This window comes from Myxine glutinosa, chromosome 9, assembly GCF_964187855.1.
Source record: "Myxine glutinosa chromosome 9, kmMyxGlut1.1, whole genome shotgun sequence".
Lineage (NCBI taxonomy): Eukaryota > Metazoa > Chordata > Myxini > Myxiniformes > Myxinidae > Myxine > Myxine glutinosa.
The window spans coordinates 14,022,577-14,045,787 of NC_136269.1; the positions used below are offsets into that span (position 1 = coordinate 14,022,577).

General features: G+C 48.2%; 1 long non-coding RNA gene across 1 annotated transcript in view; it reads left to right on the forward strand.

The window, feature by feature from the left end:
• Positions 1-23,211, forward strand: part of LOC137435631 (uncharacterized) — a 38,489-nt gene that overhangs the window by 5,299 nt on the left and 9,979 nt on the right. Inside the window, exon 2 of the long non-coding RNA XR_013624444.1 lies at positions 3,918-4,074. This is a non-coding gene — a long non-coding RNA (uncharacterized LOC137435631). The remainder of the gene's footprint in view (positions 1-3,917; positions 4,075-23,211) is intronic.

Sequence of the window (23,211 nt, forward strand, 5' to 3'; positions counted from 1 at the left end):
TTATCACAAACATCATGAAATACAAGTTTTCTAACAAATTTCAGAATCTTCGACCTTTGACATTTGAAGTAACTCGAAAAACATTTTCAATAAACAAGTAATTTTGTCTCCTCTATTGGAAATGTAGACGGTGGCTTTAAACCGAGCCTCAAGGGCGGTGTACAGAAACGTTTAAAAATAAATAAATAATAAATACAAGGTGCAGAGAGGTAAATTCACTGCATGTGATGTGCAACGAGTTTTCAGTGTAAAACGAGTTTTCATTTACATCCGTATGATCTACTATATAATAGAGATGTCTGTCTGTCTGTGTGTCGCCATTTTTCTCAGAGTTGGCTTAATGGATCTTCGTCAAACTTTCAGAGGTTCATCAGTGAGTGCCTGGGAGTGTTTTCGGCCAAAAACAAAAAATTAAGAAAAAAAATAGATCGTTTTTTGGAGTTTTTGAAAAAAAATTGCTCGATAGTGCCGAAGCCTTTTTAAATTAATGACAGTTATATACAAGTACACATTCGCATAAATAAATACAAAACAATCACCAGAAATTTGAATACAAATAAATCAAACTATTCCAGAAGTGTACAGATTTGGTAGTACGGCTTCTTCTTCCTGATCGGCATCACACTCAACTCAGAAACGTGAGCCACATTCACTCACCAGCATATATATGACCCCCCTTCCTCTCCTGCCTCCCCCCTCCCCTCCTCCTCACCTTACCCCTCCCCCCTTCGCCTTTCCTCCTCCCCCCCTTCGCCCTCTCCCTCCTCCCTCCCCTCCGCCCTCCCCTTCTTCCCTTCCCCCCTTCCTCCCCCTTCCTTCCCCCCTTCCCCCACTGCCCTCCCCTTCCCCGCTCCCTCGCCCAGCAACGCCGGGTACTTCTGCTAGTGTCTAATAAATAAAGAAGATATAAGCACACCTGGACACCAGGCCTCCACTGGAGTTCATGGAAACAGTCGAGTCCGTCGTGCTCAATATGGAAGTAAAACATGGACCCTGACTGTGGCCCAGGAGAAGGGACATGATGGATGCTGTCCTCGACTTCTTCGTTCAGCTTTCAATATCCATTGGTCGGAACATAGAGACCTAATAAAGAGTTCTGAGGGTTTTTTTTCCAAGGTTTCCGGTTAAAATTAGAAGACGTCTCAGGATTCCTGGGCAAAAACGAACCTGTTTCCATATCTTATACTCCGTACACATAAACATGGAAGGCCGAAGCAGGGTGGAGTAGCTCTCAACTACATCAACATGTTGAAGTATTCGGGCCTGGAGGCAGAGGCAATGCTTGATTGAGAGGAATGGAACCTGAGGATCAATGTCATCCGAGTTCAGTCTGAGAGGCGATATCAGAAGATCCGGAAGATCCTGCCAGGCCGTGTAATTTATGAATGAACGTTGCGTGCCACAACCAGCCACCCACAAATCACCATTTCACTTACAGACGTCACTCCTTGTTTATTCAGTGAATTTGCGGTTGCTTTGTGCGTCCTCTTTTCTCACTTTTATTTCCTGTTCTGCGTTTGTCGGTGCGTGCTACGGACTTTGACGCAACAGTGCACATTGCCCCGGGTAGAGGCAGCCTTACCCGAGTACACACGCATATCGGGCCTCAGGGTATAAATGGTGAGGCGGTGTCCCTGATAACGCCAACATTTCCTGCTGTAGCAACTTGTTACATCATCGTTGTACATGTTGGCTGATGTTAGCGCTTGAGAAACTAGCACAGAGGTCATTGCAGGTGCTGTCACTCCGCGCTCCTTTTTTTTTTTTTTTTGTATACAGGATCGAGGCTCGTGAAAGAGCTAACATTAATCACACACACAAAAAAAAAAAACAGACACATAAAACATATAATAAGGGGAGCGGTAGACAAGATGGGGAGAGAAGGGGAAGCACAAACACAACATTTGAGAGCAGGGACATCGGGAGATCTGTGGGAGGGAGAGGGCTTGGGGGGAGGAGGCGTGGGAAGTTTTTTTGTCTCGAGATAGGTCCTAGAGAAGATAGGTTCTCATTGTCTTTTAGGCCACAGGACAATATTATGGGCTCACATTTTGAAATACCGTATTCCGTCAACACACAGACCCTTCCTGATACAGTATAAACCATCACAGGACAACATGTTAAAAACTCCTGTGCATTCATACATACGTGAGTTAAGTCTTCCTTCAGTGTGGTGCAACTCCACCTGCTGGTGCAACAATATATTGGATTCATGAGATATTGATATAGCACAAGCATTGTTGGCTAAATAGCCTCCTCCTGTGTTTACTTCCTTGTATCACAGTTATAAAACCATAAAAAAATGCCCAGAGCTGTAGACCTGTTTACTACACGTTGTCATGAATTCTGGGGTCTAATCGGCTTGTCCAAAATCGAATCGGCTTGTTTTTGTCACCTAACCAACTCATCCACCAAGTTTTGTCATGTCGTTCACAACTTTTTGAAACATCATACAAACATGTACTATTACATATTGTTTCTTTAAAAAAATGTAAAAATATTCTCATATCCGTATTCGGATATTCACCAAAATTGAATCGATTCTTCCTTGTCACACATGTAACCTGTCCAACAAGTTTCGTCTGACTTAGTCCGCACCTTTTTGAGATATTGTGATATACAGTATATTGGGTTTTGCCCTATCTCCCAATGGTGAAGAATCACTTAAAAAATTTATCGGATCCAGATCCCGATCCAGATCTTCACCAAAATCGAATCATTTCGTCCTTGTCATATACCAAACCTCTCCACCAAATTTCATCCGAATCCATCCATAACTTTGAGATATCCTGTTCACAAACAGACAAACAAACAAGAAGGTGTCATGCAGTAGACTGACAGGTATGACGAAAAATCGAGAGATCAATAATTGATTAATTGTGTAATTAAAATAAATAAATAATAATCGTAAGATAATTAATTTCTTTATCAATTGGCCAATTGCATACCTAAACCACTACTGTTTCATCTGAATCTGAAACTTTTTGGAAATTAAGTAATTAATCGAATAATTAAATAATTAATCGATTAATTGATAAATCAATGAATCAAAAAACTATTTACAGCCAAATCACCTGGACACTGTTGTGTCCAAATATCAGCTTCCTGAGTGCCTCAGACATTGCCAGGACGAGAAAGGAAATAATTGTTGTTCTCCTTTTCCTTTCTAAGGAGTGAGTGGTGCTTAATAAATAAGTACTTAATAAATCGATAATAATTAAGTAATTGATCAATTATTTGATTCATCAAAAAATAAAATAGTACTGTTTTGGCCAAACCACTTGTTCACTACAAATTTTAGCTCTCAGCCGAGCTCAAAGGATGGCTGAGAGTTCGCCCGGACAAACAAACGAGAGAATCTTGACGTTGACCTTTGACCTATGTAGTCAAAAAATATAAACAGCCTCACTTTTGTCCTTCGGAATCCTCTGGTGAAGTTTGATGAAGATAGCTGAATCTGCTCACGAGTTATCTCGCCCACAGACAAACATACAAACGAGACAGGCCAACATATGACGAAAATTTTCAATTTTTGTCAAAACAAACAAGAAAGATGTCATATGCAGAGGACGATTCTTACAAAACCCACACCTCCTCCCACCCACCAAAAAGTCGACATCAAATTGTCCATTTCATAAAGATGAAAATGGACAATCTTAATCATAGTTTGGGTCAATCAGATTTAAAATGATCGTTTTTCAGATGAAATTGATGATTTTAGAAGTTTGACCTTTGATGTTTTGACCTCAAAATAGCTGGTTTCCCAATTCATTGATGCACTATGCAATTGCTCTTTAATTTTCATTTTAATCAGATGAAAATTGACGATTTTTCAGATGAAAATTCATGATTTTAGAAGTATGACCTTGAGTTAACCTTTTACCTTTTGACCTAAAATAGTTGTCTCTCAAATTCAGTGATGTATTGTCTTGGTTTGCCGCTGCGGTCGTTGAGCCCGGCCTGCACGTCCTTGGCCTTCACGTCCTGCACGTCCCGCACTGGCAAGGCCTGCTCGTCCTCCTCGGCCTTGGCCTCCTCCTCGTCCCCTTCGCTCCTGCCTGGTATGGCTCTAAGGTACTCCGCCACAAGGCTTCTTCTGCTCAACATTCACTCCACCCCATCATGCATCTCTGCAATCAAATACCACGGACTCCTGCGACGACCCAGATACATTCATAGAGGCTCCGGTCGCAAGTTTGTTTACTTACAAACAGGTCACTCCATTCCCGTACTCTGGTCAGCTCAGCGCACTCCCACTCATCGACTATGTCATCACAGCAATGCACACGATCGCGCCTCCTGTCTGCAAACCCTGGCAAAATCACCCGAGTTCATCCCCAACGTACAAAGCAACATCAAGCTCACTCTGTTCAATACCCGGTCCCTCAACAACAAAAGCCACATCCTGAACGGCTACATTCTGGACAATAAACTGGACTTTCTCTGTCTCACTGAAACCTGGCAACAACCTCTGGACTACTTCTCACTCAACCTCACTACACCCAATGGATATTCATACATCAATAAACCACGCTCGGAGGGCTGAGGTGGTGGAATTGCCGTAATACACCGACAGGACATCAAGACCAGCCTCATCTCCGTATCATCTGCTCCATCATTTGAACACCTGGCTTTTAAACTCTCTGGTCACACACAGTCAGTCATGGCAGTCGTCTACCGCCCTCCCAAACCACACCCATCATTCCTGTCTGACTTCTCTTACTTTCTGACCCAGCTCTGTTCCTTCTCCCCCTCAATCCTCCTCCTCGGTGATTTCAATATCCACATGGACTCCACTGACTCCACAATAACCACTGATTTACTCACCTGCTTTAACCTCACTCAACACGTCAACTTTCCTACCCATAACCGTGGTCACATTCTCGACCTGTCTGCTCTACTGGACTAATTTTGCACCATCTCTCTAGCTCCGACCTCACCCTCTGTGACCACTTAGCCATCACTATGACCATCAACATCCCCACCCCAGCACCAAGACATTATCGCATTATCAACTTCCGTAAGCTAAACTCTCTTTCACCTACCTCATTCTCATCCACACTCTCTGAAAAAATGTCCACTTCTCCCTTCGTTGACCTCCACACCCCTTCTGACCTCACTGACTACTACAACCACACTCTCTCCATCTGCCTCGACCAGCTTGTGCCTATAAAAACCAAAACAGTTTCTTTCACCCATTCTGCTCCCTGGTTTACCCCTGAACTCCGCCTGATGAAAACTCGTGCTCGCCAACTTGAAAGACTCCGCAATAAAACAGGTCTCACAATTCACTCCCAAGCCTACAAGGACCACCTGCAGCACTACAAAGATGCCCTCTCCCGCGCCCGCTCCGCCTACTACTCTCAAATTATCCACTCTGGCTCTGGAAACCCAAAAGCACTCTTCTCTACAATAAACAAACTCCTCAGCCCCCTGGACACCACCACCCAGTCATTCACAGTAGACAACTGCATCTCCTTCCTTTCATTCTTCCAAAGCAAAATTTACAACATCTACCTAACCTAACCTAACCTAACCTAACCTAAAAGCCTAACCACCACCGCACCTGCTCCCTCTTAAACCACCTGCCCCCCCTTATCCTTCCAACCCCTGTCTCAGTTCTCCCCAGTCTCCCCTACTGACCTCTCTGAACTCCTCATAGGAATGAAAACTGCCACCTGCACTCTGGACCCCATCCCCTCCAGCTTTGTCAAGGCCTCCCTTCCTGCTCTCTCTCCACTTATCACTGCAACAATAAACTCCTCCCTGTCTACAGGCATCGTCCCACCATCCCTCAAAATTGCTGCTGTTACCCCCATTCTGAAAAAACTTGGACTCAACCCTGACACCCTAAATAACTTCAGACCCATCTCCAACCTACCCTTTCTGTCAAAAGTTTTGGAATGCGCTGTAGCCACTCAACTCAAACATCAACTCTCTGCCAATAACCTGAATGAAACATTCCAATCCGGATTCCGCTCCAACCACAGTACTGAAACTGCTCTCCTCAAAATCACCAACGACCTTCTCCTCTCCTCTGACGCCGGCAACCTCAACATTCTCATCCTCCTCGACCTCAGCGCCGCATTTGACACCATCAATCACACCATCCTCCTCACCCGACTTGAAATCACCTTTAACATTACCGGCACTGCCCTCTCTTGGTTCAAATCTTACCTCTCTGACAGACGCCAGTTCATCTCCATCAATAACTGCAAATCCCCCACTGCTCCCCTCCCCCAAGGTGTCCCCCAAGGTTCAGTTCTCGGCCCCCTCCTCTTCATCCTGTACCTGTCCCCCCTTGGTCACTTAATCCGCCGTCATGGTCTCCAATTCCACTGCTTCGCCGATGACATCCAGCTTTTCATCTCCACCAAGTCAATCTCCACCGCCACCCACTCTATCCTGATAAACTGCATCACTGAAATAAAATCCTGGCTTCAAATCAACTTCCTCAAACTTAACTATGATAAATCTGAAATAATCATCATTGGCCCAAAAACGCTCACCAAATCCACCCATAACTTCGCCCTCAACATTGACGGTTTCCCAGTATCCACCTCCCCTCACATCCGGAATCTTGGCATCATCTTTGATCAAACCCTCTCCTTCGACAAATACACTAAACAGATCACAAAGACAGCCTTCTTTCACCTGAAAAACATCGCCCGTCTCCGTCCATCCCTCTCCTCCACGGCTGCAGAAACCCTCATCCACGCCTTCATCACCTCCCGTCTGGACTACTGCAACAGCCTCTATGGTTCACCCTCAATAATCATCAATAAACTCCAATACATTCAGAACTCCGCTGCCCGTCTACTCACCCATTCCCGGACCCGTGACCACATCAGCCCCGTCCTTTATAAGCTTCACTGGCTCCCCATCCCCCAGAGAATCCAGTACAAAATCCTCCTCTTGACCTACAAAGCCCTCCATAACCTGGCCCCATCCTGCCTGACTGACCTCCTCTCCAGACACACTCCCACCCGCAACCTCCGCTCTGCTGGCGCCAACCTCCTATCCCCCCCCATCCAGACCAAATTCAGATCCTGGGGGGACAGGGCCTTCTCCATCGCTGCTCCCACCCTCTGGAACTCACTACCTCACACCATCAGAGACTCCTCCTCACTCACCACATTCAAAACATCACTCAAGACCCACCTGTTCAACACTGCATTTAACATTTAACCCACAGCATTTAACCCCTGACTATCTCTTCTCCTTCTCCTTCCTTTTGCTTTGATTATTTACCTATTTATTTTTGTCTTTTTGCACTTGTTTTTTGTACTCTGTCAAAGCGCCTTTGGGTTTCTTGAAAAGCGCTATATAAAATAAATGTATTATTATTATTATTATTATTATTACTAGGGCATTGCCCGTACGTGGGTGCCCGTTCCTTGCCCCAAAAAAAAAAAACGCTACCCGTACGCTCTACCCCGCCCGTACGTCCGTAAACAAAAAAAACAACGCTCTTCGCTTCCGCCCTTCGCTCTGACTGAATTGGGAGAAATAATGCGCATATGAAATCGAGAAATTATTATTTTCTCCGGAAGAAATCGAATTACGAACCGTAACGTAATGGCGGTCAGCTCGTAACGCGCTCAGCTCCGCTCGTTCTCACATCGGCCACGCCTACGCAACAAAGCGTTCTGTGATTGGCTGCCGGACCGGAAGTTCGCAAATCGTCGCAGTTACGATGAATCGTTTTAATTTAATCGCAGTTTGAATTCGTTTTAAAACATAGTTTAACGGCAACATAGTTTTCCAACGTGAAATAAATGAATACGCTCTCAAATGTGCCGTCCGAGGTAGAGTCTGATCGCCACGTTCGGCACACGTGATAGCTCGCTGCTCTCTGATTGGTTGAAGCGTTTTTTGGACATAGCTCGGTAAGTACTTGTCCGATTAATTTAAAACCTTGAAAAGGCACATCCTCGGGTCCCCAGCAATATACCTGGCAAGTTTAAAGTATATCGGACCCGTGGTTGTCGAGAAACAGCGGTCACAGACAAACACACAGACACACAGACACACAGACACACAGACACACAGACACACAGACACACAGACACACAGACACACAGACACACAGACACACAGAGATTACTGGAATTATAGATAGATTATTGTGCAATTGCTGTTTAATTTTCAAGTAATTCACACTATAATTGATTATTTTTCAGATGAAAATTGATGATTTTAGATGTCTGCTTTTGAGTTTACCTTTGACCTTTTGACCCAAAAATAGTTGGTTTCTAAATTCAGTGACTCAATATGCAAATGCTGTTCAACTTTGAAGGCAATTTGATGAAAAATGACGATTTTAGAAATCCAACCTCAAGATGACCTTTGACCTCAAAATCAATAGGCCTCTCAGTTGTGACGACCACGGCGACTTGGTAAAGCTTCGTGACTATCCATTTAGAATTGTGATCTGTAGGCGATTGACAAACAAACAAACGAACAAACAGAATGAAAAATCACTTGTAGAGCGACACTTGGCAAAAGAGAACAAAGTTGAATGGCACTCAGTCAAAATTGATGATTGATGGTTTAATTTTTTGGACAATTTTTTTTAACATTAAAAAAACGATTGATGGTTGAAGTCAGTGACCTGATATGCAAATCGTCTTAAAATTTTAACTTAATCTGACGAAAATTGACAATTTTAGAAATTTGGCCTTTGTTGACCTTTTGGCCTATGTTGACCTCAAAAATAGTTGGTGGTTGGTTTCAGTAAACTGATATGCAAATCACATTCAGATTTCAAGTCAATCGGATTAAAATTGAGGATTTTAGAAATTTGAAAAAAGTGGTTGACCTTTAGCCTATGTTGACCTTATGACCTATGTTGATCTCAAAAATAGTTGGTGGTTGAATTTATTTCGCTGATATGAAATCCTATTCAAATGTTAAGTCAATCGGATGAAAATTGAGGATTTTAGAAATTTGAAAAAAGTGGTTGACCTTTGGCCTATGTTGACCTTTTGGCCGATGCTGATCTCAAAACTAGTTGGTAGTTGAATTCAGTTAGCCGATATGTAAATCTTATTCAAATTTCAAGTCAATTGAATGAAAATTGATGATTTTAGAAATTTGACAAAAAGTGGTTGACCTTTGGCCTATGTTGACCTTTAGACCTATTGACATCAAAAATATATAGGATTTTGTCGGACCACGAATTCCACAATTTGTTGAAGTTTCGTGAAGATCGGTTTAAAATTGTGACCTGTAGGCAAGTATAAGTGAGCGGACAGACAAATACACACACAAACCGGAGTGATTAACATACTTGTACAAAAAATAGATATATTTTGCCGAGTAATAACAAAGTCGACTGACCAATATACTTGAAAAATATTCCATTTTGCAAGTAACAGACAGACAGGGGTGAAAACATAATCTCAATCCACCTTCGGTGGTGCAGGTAAATATGCAGGTAAAGACAAGTAAATATAAATAAATATTTTTTTTACTAAAAAAGCACAAATAAATAACCCATACATACACCATGCGCCAAAGTGCCATCCAGGTCATTTAAACATATTCTCATTCAGGTTGTTGCCTTGTGCTCAGAATCATGGGTTTGAGGTCCAGAAGGGATGCGGATTCCTCCTGGACCTCCACCCCAGCGGATTGACAAGAGGGCGACGCGTTCAGCACAAAGTCTGATTGCAATGATAGTTCTGCCGAATGGGTTTCTTGGTCAGGGTTACAATCCTGGATGGGTTGGCACTCCGACACAGGAAGTCAGGACAGGAATTTTGTACTTTGTTCAGAGTCTAGATAGCTCACCTAAATCTTCGTGAAGGACACTGTGGAATATTTAATGTCCATCAGCTAATGCTGGCAGACAGGACGCCCAGTGCAATGTCCATATGAGGGACGGCACACATATTGATTCCATGCACGTGAATATCGGATGACAGTTTAGAGCTGGGTCGGGATTCAACCCACCTAGTTTTATTTAGCGGCACGACAGGGGCTCAAATTCAAGACCTTAAGATCTTGAGCCAGTCATCTTAACCGTTAAACCAACACCAGGCTTACACAAGATGGTCAAACACTTGGAATATTTCTTTCAATTCATGCAAATCTCCCACTCTCACTCGCTCTCGGAAAGGATCGTCTGGCAAACCTCCCATCTACTTTATTAACAATCCTCTTGAGGATGTTCAGTCATTCAAACACCTGGGTCGTCGAAAAACCCCTCTGCCAGTAACTCTCTGCCAGACACCCAGGTCTGCCAGTAACCCTCTTCTTGATAAACTTCAACATTTTAGAATACCTGCTCACCTCCACTCATTTGTTCCCGGTTTTCCCCACCTGTAGAACCATCTTCAACATTCTGTTCAATCTCATTCTTCCCTCCAGGTCTTTAAGAGAACTGTTCACCTCCACCTCAGATGAACCCCAATCCAAAACCATAATATTTTCTTTCCCGACGCCCACGTTCTCCTCCTTCACTCCCAATGAATCCTCCCCAAGCCCGGCCACCTCTTTCCAAGTTTCCAGTTTTTCCTTCCTAAGAGTTTGCTGCTGTATCCATCTCGTCTCCCCTCGCCCTCAATCTTCGTATCCCTTGCCTGTCCTCACCCCCTCTATTTTGTCCCTCAACCGTGATGTTGGTGTCTTTCTCCCCTTCTCTTTCCACTCTTCATTTTATTCTGTTACTTCCTGATCCATTCTATTTTACAGCTCCTCTATGATCCTCGATCTTCTATTCCAAAAATATCAATCTTATTGAGCAAATTGGGTGTCTGAGATGGCCAGGTATGATGATGCTTCTCTCTTAAGCCAAATGAAATTCAGTTTTTGCAAATTTATTCCAAGAAACTTTATAATTATAATCATTGATGGAAGTTGTGATTCATCCAGTAAGACATAATGAAAGGAATTGGATCAAGTTCTGGAAATAGAATCACTCCAAATGCGACGTTGCGCCAATTACCCAATCGGCTTAAGCTGGTAATTGCCCGAGTTGAATTGCCTGCTCCTCTTACATGTTGTGCATGTTTGTCACGTGATGATCGTTGGTAGCAAATGTCTCGAAAAAGGTGTCACTGAGTGTCACGTGACCTTTGCTGCTTACGTGACAGAAGAGGCTGAACATCCTGGCCAAGTGCCCGGTCTCACAAATGTGATTACTATAAGTGGATGCCTCCCTTATTAAGCGTCGGTGCATCCACTCCTTCCCAAATGGATTCCTTTTAATACTCCGCACTCAAACCAAGCATTTTCACTCCATCTTTGGTGCTAAAAGTATGGCCCGTGGGTCTGTAGATGACAATACACCTCTGAGTCTAGAATACACAGTACAGGGCTTGGCCTATGATGTTTTCTGTGACTGTCTCCGCAAAAATTGAATTTGTTCTCTTTGGGGGGCTGTTCGGGGGACTGATCATTCACATGTACCAGTTCAGTTGAGAACAAAAACCTAAAAAAGAACAAAAGTTGAGATAAAACACCCTGAGACAACAACTGAAAGCGATCAGGTGGGCTGCAAGGATTTTACATTGGGGAGATTATTGTCAGATTATCAGGTGGGTTTCAAGCATTTTTATTTTCAAAAAAACAAGCATCAAACAGATACTGTACCTCAGAGTAAATGACGGCCACCAAATATGTCACAATCTAATATGAAAAACAATTACCAAGGAATACCTGCGAATAATAAGGATGATCCTGAAAACATACACATCTACAAGAAACAAAATCAAAGCCATAAAACAACTCACAGAACCAGTACTCCAGTACAGCTGCTGAATAATAAACCAGACAATCAAAAATCAATAAACTGGATCTCAAAACAAGGAAGAAAATCCAACTGAAGGCAATCTCAGTTCCTTTCACAAAGCTCGGAACAAGTGTGTGTCTACCCTCAGGAGAGCCAGGAAACAATATCATCAAAACAATATCACCATAAGGGAATCTTTCTACTCTCAAGACTGAACACTCACACCTGTCTCCTTCCTCCAAATCCTGGTGGCATCTTGTGAAATTTGTTTCTGGTGTTTGTTGTCCCTCCATCCCCTCCCTTACCTCAAACGGCTACTGTTACGGATTCGTCACTTCCGTTGTTGTGGTTTTCATCCACTGTAAACATTTTTGATTCCATGTACTATTATTGTTGTCGTTTGAAGGAAATAGGGATTACTATTTCCAGAAGGTAAAAAAGTTAATGTTTTAAAAGAAACAGGAAACCGGATCGGGAAGCGGATGACGAAGAAGAGGAAGAGAAATTAAAAAGAAGGCGGAGGGAGTGAGTTCGACAAGAAAGCCGAGCTGCTTCGAGTTCTGGAGCAAACGTTGACGAACGGAGGTCACTAGCGAACTTTGGGTTTCCCGGGAAAGGGATTCTTGCGACAGAGTTGTTATCGCTGTGAAAGATCAACCTGCGTGTCAGGTTTTGGCGGTTGGTTCCGAGGAGAATCATCGTCGGGCCGTTACGCCTCGAGAATGGGCCGTTGGCCATTTTGACTCGCGCACTTTGTGCATCGCGCAAGGTCTTTGCTTCGCTTCAGCCGTTTTCACCGCATTCAGCCATTTATCTGGTGTGTGTGTGTGTGCAACGTGGATTTTGAAGGTAAATCTGCGGTTCGCCGACTGTGAGCCGTGAAACGTCCATACCTGAGGGTGTGATTTCCCAGTCGCCTGGAGGGCGCCTTTGGATTTCTCCGTCGCCTTGAGGGCACCTTTGCGCAGCTTTGGCTGCGTGACTCTGACTGTCATCCGAACGGGATTCTGGTCTTGATTGGACATTGTTCTGACGATCGCTGGAGCGGATCGACTTTGGCTTGAAGCCGGAAGCAACTTTGGCTTGAAGCCGGGATTAGAGACATTGGGATCTTCTTCTTTTCGCTCACTTGGAGCACAGTGAGTTATATTGTACGAACCTGATGGTACCATCATAGGAAATATATATTGGTTGTACAATTGATTACTATTGTTGTTGTACTGTTATTCTTGTGTGATCTTAATACAATACTTGTTTGTTTGTAACAATTGGTGTGGCTTCACCATTGATCTTTGACATACGGAATAACACATTTTTCTGCCGTGACTCCTCTCGGGGCTAGGAGGTACACCGTGACCAGGGGGTTGGGGAGGAGCACGTAACAGAATTTGGGGGCTCGTCCGAGAAATAGAAATTGGGGGGGCTCGTCCGAGAAATTGGAGGCTCGTCCAAAATTGGCCCAAATTGAAATTGGGGGCTCGTCTTTGCTGACAAAAATCTCGTCCGGGATAGAATTCCCTAACATTCCCAAAATTCCCAAATTTGGAATTTTTCTAACATTCCCCAAAAAAAAAAAAAAAATTGTGTGAAGGTTAACAGGTGCTAACTAATAGTCACCATGGTGTTTGATGCAGAAAAGTTTGCGGCGTCCCCTAATGAGGCACAGTTCCAAGCGTTAAAATGTTCGGAACTCTTGATATTGGCCAAACATTTTAACTTGGAGGTCCGAGCTCATATGAAGAAAGCAGAGATGCAGACATTGGTGGTAGAATCTCTGGTGGGACAAGGAACATGGAAAGAGGTAGCCTTGGATTGGTTACCCGAGGAACAAGAAAATGTGGAGCTCCGGAAAATGGAGATGCAACTGCAGAGCCAGGAAAGTTAAAAGAGTTGGAATGGAAAGCCGAGGAAAGAAGAGTAGAACAGGAACGAGAACTCGAGGAGAGAAGAACAGAGGAAAGGAGAGCGGAAGAAGAAAGAAGAGCAGGGGAAAGGAGAGCCGAAAGGGAGTTAAAGGAACGTGACATGGAGTATCAGAAGGAACTTAAACTCAAGGAGCTGGAATTAATGGGAGAACGGAGAGAAGTAGTATCCATGCCGGCTAGTTCGACAACTAGTCAGAACACTTGGGATGTTGGTAGGCATGTGAGGCTGGTTCCACCCTTCAATGAAAAGGAGGTAGCCAAGTTTTTTTTACACTTTGAGAAAGTGGCTCAAATGCTAAAATGGCCTGTGGGGTCCTGGACTATGTTAGTGCAAAGTGTTTTGGTGGGTAAAGCTCAAGATATCTATTCGGCTTTACCGATTGACCAATGTGCAGATTATGAGATAGTGAAGAAAACCATTCTCAAAGCCTATGAATTGGTCCCTGAAGCTTACCTGCAAAAATTCAGGAATGCCAGGAAGAGGGAGAGTGAGACCCATGTGGAGTTTGCCAGAATGAAGGAAACCATGTTTGATCGGTGGTGTGACTCGAAGGGGATTGGGAAAGACTTCAACCGGTTGCGACAATTGATCTTGGTGGAGGAATTCAAATAGTGTGTCCACGCGGACATTAAAGTACATCTGGATGAAAAGAAAGTACCAGAGTTGTATGAGGCAGCAACCGTGGCAGATGACTATGCCTTGACACACAGGATGGGGTTCCAAAACCTAACTTCCCACCTAGAGTTAGCCAGGGGAGTTATAGTAAATCAGGTTCGGAGAACAAATATTCATGGAGGCGGCCTAGAGATGACTATGAGGACAAATCTGATACCGCAAATTTTAGAGATCAGAAGACTACAGTTCCAAGACAGACTTATCTTCCGGGGGGCCCGAGGCAGACCACGAGTTTTTCCTCTGGGCCTACTTGCGCTTTTTGCAAGAAACCTGGGCATTTGATGTCCCAATGTTATGCCCTGAAAAGGAAAAATCAGGAGCGGAGTCAGACTAGTACAACTCCGAATGCATTGGCCAATGCGAGAAATCGTCCTTGGAGGACAGTGCCTTGTGAAGGTTCCCATGCCAAAGTTACAGCATCACAGAACGACCTTGTTCAAGAGGGTTACAAACCTTTTATTTCAGAGGGGTTTGTGTCATTGGATGGAGACTTGACTAACCAGAGACCTGTTAGGGTGTTGAGGAACACAGCAGTGTTGAGTCATTTAGCTGAGAAATTAGGTCATTTGACGAGGGAACAACAAGGACAACTGTCCAGCCTAATCTTTGAGTTTGCACATTTGTTCACAGATGTACCTGGTCGTACTGACTTGGTATATCATGATATTGAGGTGGGGGAAGCCACTCCTGTGAAGCAACACCCCTATCGGATGAACCCTGTGAAGATGGAGTATCTTCGGAAGGAGGTTCATTATATGTTGGAGAATGACATCATCGAACCAAGCAGCAGTGAATGGAGCTCACCATGTGTGTTGGTTCCAAAACCCGATGGCAGTTTTCGCTGTTGTACGGATTTAAAACGGGTTAATGCAGTGACCAAGACCGACTCATATCCCATCCCGAGGATTGATGACTGTATTGATAGAATAGGCCCAGCTAAATTTGTAACTAAGTTTGACTTGCTGAGAGGGTATTGGCAGATTCCTCTTACTGATAGAGCCAAGGAAATCTAGGCTTTAGTCACACCAAATGGGTTGTGTCAGTACAAGGTTCTTCCCTTTGGATTGAAAAACTGGCCTGCTACATTTCAACGGCTGATTAATAAGCTTATTGCAGACCTTGAGGGGGTGGAGGCTTATCTGGATGATGTCATCCTCCACACCATGACCATGGAAGATCATATTAAACAAATCCATGCATTTTTCAAGAAACTGACCGAGGCAGGGTTGACCATCAACTTATCTAAGAGTGAGTTTGTAAAGGCACAGGTGGTGTTCCTAGGCCATGTAGTAGGTCAGGGTCAGGTGCAACCGGTGACAGCCAAGATAGAAGCCATTGATCACTTCCAAGTTCCAAAAGGGAAGAAGGAGCTTATGAGATTCTTGGGTATGGCTGGTTGGTACCGGCGGTTCTGCAGGAATTTTTCCGATGTGGTAGTGTAGCGGCTACCGCTGGGTTTTCACAATCGCCTTGCACCTATCAAGGACGCGGAGCAATCACCATGCCGGGCTCGTCCAGGACGCCCGGGCAGGCCCGCGCTCAACTTGCCAGGCCTCGGTCGGGACGCCTGGGCATGCCCGGGCATGCCCGGGCAGGCTCACCCTCAACTTGCCAGGCCACAGCCAGGACGCTGGGCCACGCCCCCTCTCGCCTTTCCTGGGCAAACGCTCCGGGATAATATGTATATATATTGCTGCCCGATAAACGGGCTTTTCAGAGTGCCTGAGTGTTTGGTTTGATTAAAGCAACTCGGATGAATTCCAGCTTTTTGTCGCGTCCATTCTTCCGATCGACGTGGGAGCCCCAGCTCCTTCATTGGTGACCTACCGACATGGACACGGCAGTCGCCCTTAAACTGCCTACCTTCTGGGAGGCTCACGCGGCGGTTTGGTTCGCACAGGCGGATTCCCTGTTCGCCCTGCGAGGCATCACGGCCGACGACACCCGCTTCCACCATGTGGTAACAGCGCTCGGTTCGGCCACCGCGGCCCGCGCCCTGAGCCTCCTCGAGAGCCCGCCAGCCGCTGACAAATACGGCGCGATTAAGAAGCTTCTCCTCGACGCTTTCGCCCTCCCATCGGCGGAACGCGCACGGCGCCTGCTCGACCTGCCCGAGCTCGGCGACACGCGCCCTTCCGAGCGAATGGACTACATGCTTTCACTGCTCGGCGAGCACTCTCCGGCATTCCTGTTCCTGGAGCTGTTCCTCCGTCAGCTGCCTAACCCGGTTCGCCTCGCCCTGGCAAGCACGACGATCACAGATCCCCGGGCCCTTGCCAGAGAAGCCGACAAGATCTCCGCCGCAGGACAGCGCATCGCAGCGGCGACATGGGACCCACCGCTGTCCGACGCAACACCCATGGCGCCCGAGCACCCGGCACGGTCGACGACCGAACTGCCGACGCAATTGGCGGCCGCTACACCGAGCCGACCACCTCCAGCACGACGACCGGGGCCTCCACCTGACCAAGCGTGGTGTTACTATCATGCCAGGTTCGGACAGAAGGCCCGGACATGCCGACCCCCGTGCACCTTCGGCAGGCCGGGAAACGGCCGGGCCGGCGTTCATTACCAGCCATGAGCGCCGGCCACACGGGCAACTTACTGTTCATCACGGATAAAGCGTCCGGACGGCGCTTCCTGTGCGACACCGGTGCCCAACTGAGCGTCATACCCGCCTCTGACCAGGACAGGCAATCCGCGGTTTGCGGCCCCTCCTTGGTTGCGGCCAACGGATCGACCATCCGCACCTTCGGCCCGCGCAACGTCACCCTCTGCTTCGGCGGCCAACGCTTTGCTTGGACGTTTGTAACCGCAAACGTGCCCATGGCTCTGCTGGGCGCCGACTTCCTCTGCGCACACGGACTGCTGGTGGACGTCCAACGGCGTCGTTTAATCAACGCCGAAACCTTCAGCTCCCTGGTGTGCACATTGAGCAGCTCCGCGCCGACCGAGCTGGCATGCGCTGTCCCGGCGGCGAACGAGTTTGCTCGACTGCTCACGGAGTTCCCGGCCCTCACGCGGCCGATGTTTTCGGCCGTCGCAGTACGGCATGGGATCGAGCACCACATACCAACCACAGGCCCGCCGGTCTACGCCAGGGCCCGCCGCCTCGACCCAGCCAAGCTCGCCGTGGCGAAGGCCGAATTCGACGCGTTGGAGCACCTCGGCATCGTGCGGTGCTCCGATAGCGCGTGGGCCTCGCCACTGCACATCGTGCCAAAGCCGGGGGGTGGATGGTGCCCGTGTGGCGACTACCGCCATCTCAATGACGCTACGACCCCCGACAGGTACCCGATCCCGCATATCCAAGACTTCTCCGCCCGTCTGGCGGGACGGGTCATTTTTTCGAAAATTGATCTCATACGGGGATATCACCAGGTACCTGTCAGGGCGGCCGACGTCCCTAAAACGGCAGTCATCACGCCGTTCGGCTTATTCGAATTCTTGCGGATGCCGTTTGGTCTCAAGAACGCGGCTCAGGCGTTCCAGCGCTTGATGGACGGCGTGCTGCGTGACCTGCCGTTCCTTTTCGTTTACCTGGACGACATCCTCGTCGCCAGCACGTCCCGGGCCGAGCACCTCCTCCACCTCCGAACACTGTTTGGGCGCCTCAGCGAGCACAGCCTCATCGTCAACCCGGCCAAATGCCACTTCGGCACGACGGCCGTTGATTTTTTGGGCCACCACATCACCAAGAACGGGGCCGTGCCGCTGCCAACCAAGGTCGAGGCCATCACCACATTCCCGCGTCCCTGCACCATAAAGGCCCTGCAGGAATTCCTGGGAATGGTGAATTTTTATCACCGCTTCGTGCCCCGCGCTGCTCAACTCATGCGGCCCCTCTACGAAGCCCTCCGGGGCAAGCCGGCCAAGCACGACATCGCCTGGTCCGCAGCAATGGATGCGGCCTTCCAAAGCTCAAAGCGGGCCCTCGCCGACGCAACACTGCTCGCTCACCCGGTGCTCAACGCTCCCATCGCCCTCACCACGGATGCCTCCGACTACGCGGTGGGCGCCGTACATGAGCAATGGGTGAACGGGGTTTGGCAGCCACTCGCTTTTTTCAGCCGGCAGCTCCGGCCGAACGAGCTCAAATACAGCACGTTTGACCGGGAGCTCCTCGGTCTACACCTGGCCGTCCGCCATTTCCGCCACCTCCTGGAGGGCCGACCTTTCACGGCGTTCGTCGACCACAAGCCGTTGGTTTACGCCATGGCCAAGGTCACGGAGCCGTGGTCGGCCCGCCAACAGCGCCACCTCTCCGCCGTGTCGGCGTTTACCACGGACATCCGGCACGTCGCCGGCAAAAACAACGCCGTGGCCGACTGTCTTTCCCGGGCCAGCGCGAACGCGGTCCACCTGGGCGTGGACTTTGCGCTTATGGCGGCGGACCAAACCACCGACACCACGGTGCAAGCCCTCCGGGCGGCGGACATGGGCCTCCGCCTGGCCGACATCCCCTTCGCGGACACTGTCCTGCTCTGCGACATCTCCCAAGGCCAGCCTCGCCCCATCGTGCCCGTCACCTGGCAACGCCGCATCTTCGCCTCCCTCCACGGCCTTTCCCACCCGGGCCGGAAAGCTTCCCAGAAGCTGGTGTCGGCGCGATTCGTCTGGCACGGCCTTCGTCGGGACGTCCGCGATTGGACCAGCACCTGCACGGCCTGCCAACGGGCCAAGGTCCACCGACACACCCAGGCCCCGCTGGCACCTTTCACCGTGCCCGAACGACGTTTCGACCACGTCAACGTGGATCTGGTGGGCCCCCTCCCCCCGTCACGGGGGTTCACACACCTGCTCACCATGGTGGACAGGACCACCAGGTGGCCAGAGGCCGTTCCCCTCGTCTCCACCACCACCGCCGACGTGGCGCAGGCTTTCATCGCCACCTGGGTCGCCCGCTTCGGCGCACCGGCGGACATCTCATCAGACCGCAGACCACAGTTAACCTCCGAGCTGTGGGGCGCGGTCGCCCGCAACCTGGGGGTCAAGCTCCACCATACTACGGCCTACCACCCCCAAGCAAACGGGTTGTGCGAGCGATTCCACCGCTCCATGAAGGCCGCGCTCATGGCCGGCCTTCAAGATGGCGGTTGGGCCGACCGGCTGCCGTGGATCCTTTTGGGCCTCCGCACGGCCCCCAAGGAGGACCTCCAGGCATCCACCGCCGAGCTTGTCTATGGCCAGGCGCTATGCGTCCCGGGCGAATTCGTGCCCGACGCTACCAGTCCCTGGTCCGCAGCTCACCAGCGCTCGGACCTCCAGGAGGCCGCCCGACGGTTTGCCCCCGTGCCAACATCCCACCACGGTGACCCCCAGTCCTACGTCCCCCCAGCACTTCGCACAGCGGAGTATGTTTTTGTGCGTCACGACGCACATCGGGGGCCACTCCGGCCGCCGTACGACGGGCCCTTCCGGGTGCTGCGACGGGACGACAAGTCGTTCGTCATCGACATCGGCGGCAGGTCGGACCGGATTGCGGTGGACCGCCTCAAGCCGGCGCACGTGGACGTCGACCACCCACCACGGGTGGCCCTTCCGCCGCGGCGAGGCCGCCCCCCGTCCACGGTGCCCCCCACTCGACCGCCCACCACCACACCGGACCCCCTCCCACGACCCGCCAGGGGTCGCTTCGGCCGGGTCATCAGGACCCCCCTCAAATTGACCCTGCCGGTGCAAGTCGATTCTGGGGGGACGTGTGTAGCGGCTACCGCTGGGTTTTCACAATCGCCTTGCTTTTTCAAGGACGCGGAGCGATCACCATGCCGGGCTCGTCCAGGACACCCGGGCAGGCTCGCCCTCAACTTGCCAGGCCGCAGCCAGGACGCTGGGCCACGCCCCCTCTCGCCTTTCCTGGGCAAACGCTCCGGGATAATATGTATATATATTGCTGCCCGATAAACCGGCTTTTCAGAGTGCCTGAGTGTTTGGTTTGATTAAAGCAACTCGGATGAATTCCAGCTTTTTGTCGCGTCCATTCTTCCGATCGACGTGGGAGCCCCAGCTCCTTCAGTAGCCCCTTTAACGAATTTGCTGAGGAAAGAGACCAAGTTTGTTTGGGATGACAAATGTCGGGCTGCCTTTGCCCACGTCAAAGCAATATTAATGAGCTCTCCTGTCCGAGCAGCCCCGGATTTTCAAGCTCCTTTCGAGTTGGCCATTGATGCAAGTGATGTGGGGGCTGGGGCAGTTCTATTACAGGAAGATGAGGATGGAGTGGATCACCTGGTGTGCTACTACTCCAGAAAGTTTAACAAACATCAGGCAAATTATGCCACAGTGGAAAAAGAGACCCTTGATCTCCTGCTAGCGCTTCAGCATTATGTGGTGTATCTGGGAACTACTACCTTTCCTATAAAAGTCTTCACTGATCACAACCCCTTAACTTTCATTCAAAAAAATGAAAAATAAAATCAGAGGTTGATGAGATGGAGTTTGGCTTTGCAGGTGTTCAACTTGGAAATTGAGCATGTAAAGGGCAGGGACAATGTCGTTGCTGATGCTTTGTCCAGAGTGAACTAACTTTGGAAATTTTTGTAGGTTGTTTGGAAGTTGTTGCTTTATTTTTGGGAAATATTAATTATCGTTGCTCACGGGAATTGATGATTTGGGTGTGAGTTTTACTTTTGTTTGGTAAAAGAGTTTTTGCCTGCAAAGAAAGTTTTCACTATGTTCAAACTTTCTTTCTTGAGGGGGGGAAGTGTTACGGATTTGTCACTTCCGTTGTTGTGGTTTTCATCCACTGTAAACATTTTTGATTCCATGTACTATTATTGTTGTCGTTTGAGGGAAATAGGGATTACTATTTCCAGAAGGTAAAAAAGTTAATGTTTTAAAAGAAACAGGAAACCGGATTGGGAACCGGACGACGAAGAAGAAGAAGAGAAAAAAAAAGAAGGCGGAGGGAGTGAGTTCGACAAGAAAGCAGAGCTGCTTCGAGTTCTGGAGCAAACGTTGACGAACGGAGGTCACTCACGAACTTAGGGTTTCCCGGGAAAGGGATTCTTGCGACAGAGTTGTTATCGCTGTGACAGATCAACCTGCATGTCAGGTTTTGGCGGTTGGTTCCGAAGAGAATCATCGCTGGGCCGTTACGCCTCGAGAACCGGCCGTCGGCCATTTTGACTCGCGTGCTTTGCGCATCGCGCAAGCTCTTTGCTTCGCTTCAGCCGTTTTCACCGCATTCAGCCGTTTATCTGGTGTGTGTGTGTGTGTGTGTGCAACATGGATTTTGAAGGTAAATCTGCGGTTCGCCGACTGTGAGCCGTGAAACGTCCATACCCGAGGGTGATTTCCCAGTCGCCTGGAGGGCGCCTTTGGATTTCTCCGTCGCCTTGAGGGCACCTTTGTGCAGCTTTGGCTGTGTGACTGTGACTGTCATCCGAACGGGATTCTGGTCTCGATTGGACATTGTTCTGACGATCGCTGGAGCGGATCGACTTTGGCTTGAAGCCGGGATTAGAGACATTGGGAATCTTCTTCTTTTCGCTCACTTGGAGCACAGTGAGTTATATTGTACGAGCCTGATGGTACCATCATAGGAAATATATATATTGGTTGTACAATTGATTACTATTGTTGTTGTACTGTTATTCTTATGTGATCTTAATACAATACTTGTTTGTTTGTAACAATTGGTGTGGCTTCACCATTGATCTTTGACATACAGAATAACACATTTTTCTGCCGTGACTCCTCTCGGGGCTCGGAGGTACACCGTGACCAGGGGGTTGGGGAGTAGCATGTAACACTACACAGCTGAGTCCGCACATGAAAAAGCTGAACACCGCAACTCTGTGTTTAGTTCAAAATCTTGTGTCCCAAACCCATCGCTCTCTGTACCCACCTTACCCAGTCGAACCCAGCTGCTCCTGGACTCTGTGTCCTTCTCTCCTGACAAGGTGGAGAAATTTCTGTCAAACCTCGACTCTGATTCTGCAACTGGACCAGACGGCATAAGCTCAAGAGTCATAAAAGCCTGCTCTGCCGCTCTTTCACTCTCTCTCTCTCTCTTTCTCTGTTCTCTTCACCCTCTCTTTTGCTCAAGGTCATCTGCCATCAGCTTGGAAATCAGCCAACATCACAACCTTACACAAAAAAGGTACAAAAACAGATCCTTGCAACTACAGACCAATCAGCCTGCTCCCAATTATCAGCAAGATCATGGAATTCCATCATTGCTTCTGATATTAAATCCTTCCTCTTTTCCAATGGCTTGATCTCGGATCATCAATTTGGATTCAGACCAGGTCACTCTACTCTGGACATGCTGCTTCTGCTGTCTCAACAATGGATGGAGGTCCTCAACGCCAAACAGGAAATTAGAGCTGTCTGAATCCAAATGGAGAATGCTGAAATTAGAGAATGGAGGTGTCCCTTAACATATCACGTGCCTTCGATACGGTCTGGCACCCCGCTCTGCTCACCAAACTCCCCTCTTATGGTATGCATGGAAATCCCCACGCATGGCTCGCAAACTTCCTCTCCTATCATAGTCAAAGTGTGGCCCTGAATGGAATTCTCTCATCTACCCTTCCTGTCCAGGCTGGAGTTCCTCAAGGCAGTGTTCTGGGCCCTGTATTTTTCTAATCTTCATCAATGATCTCTCCGACTATCTGGAAAATCCTCTCTATCTATTTGCCGATGACTCCATTCTCTGCCGCTCCATTCCTCATTCCTCAGATCGGCAGTCTGCAGCCTCTTCACTCTCTGCAGACCTGGACAAAATCTCAAACTGGTCAAACAAGTGGAAGATGTCCTTCGATCCTGACAAATCTCACACTCTCACTATGTCTCTCTGTAAAGACCATCTGGAAAACCCTCCCATCTACTTTCTGAACTTGAAGAAGTTCTGTCACTCATGCTTTTGG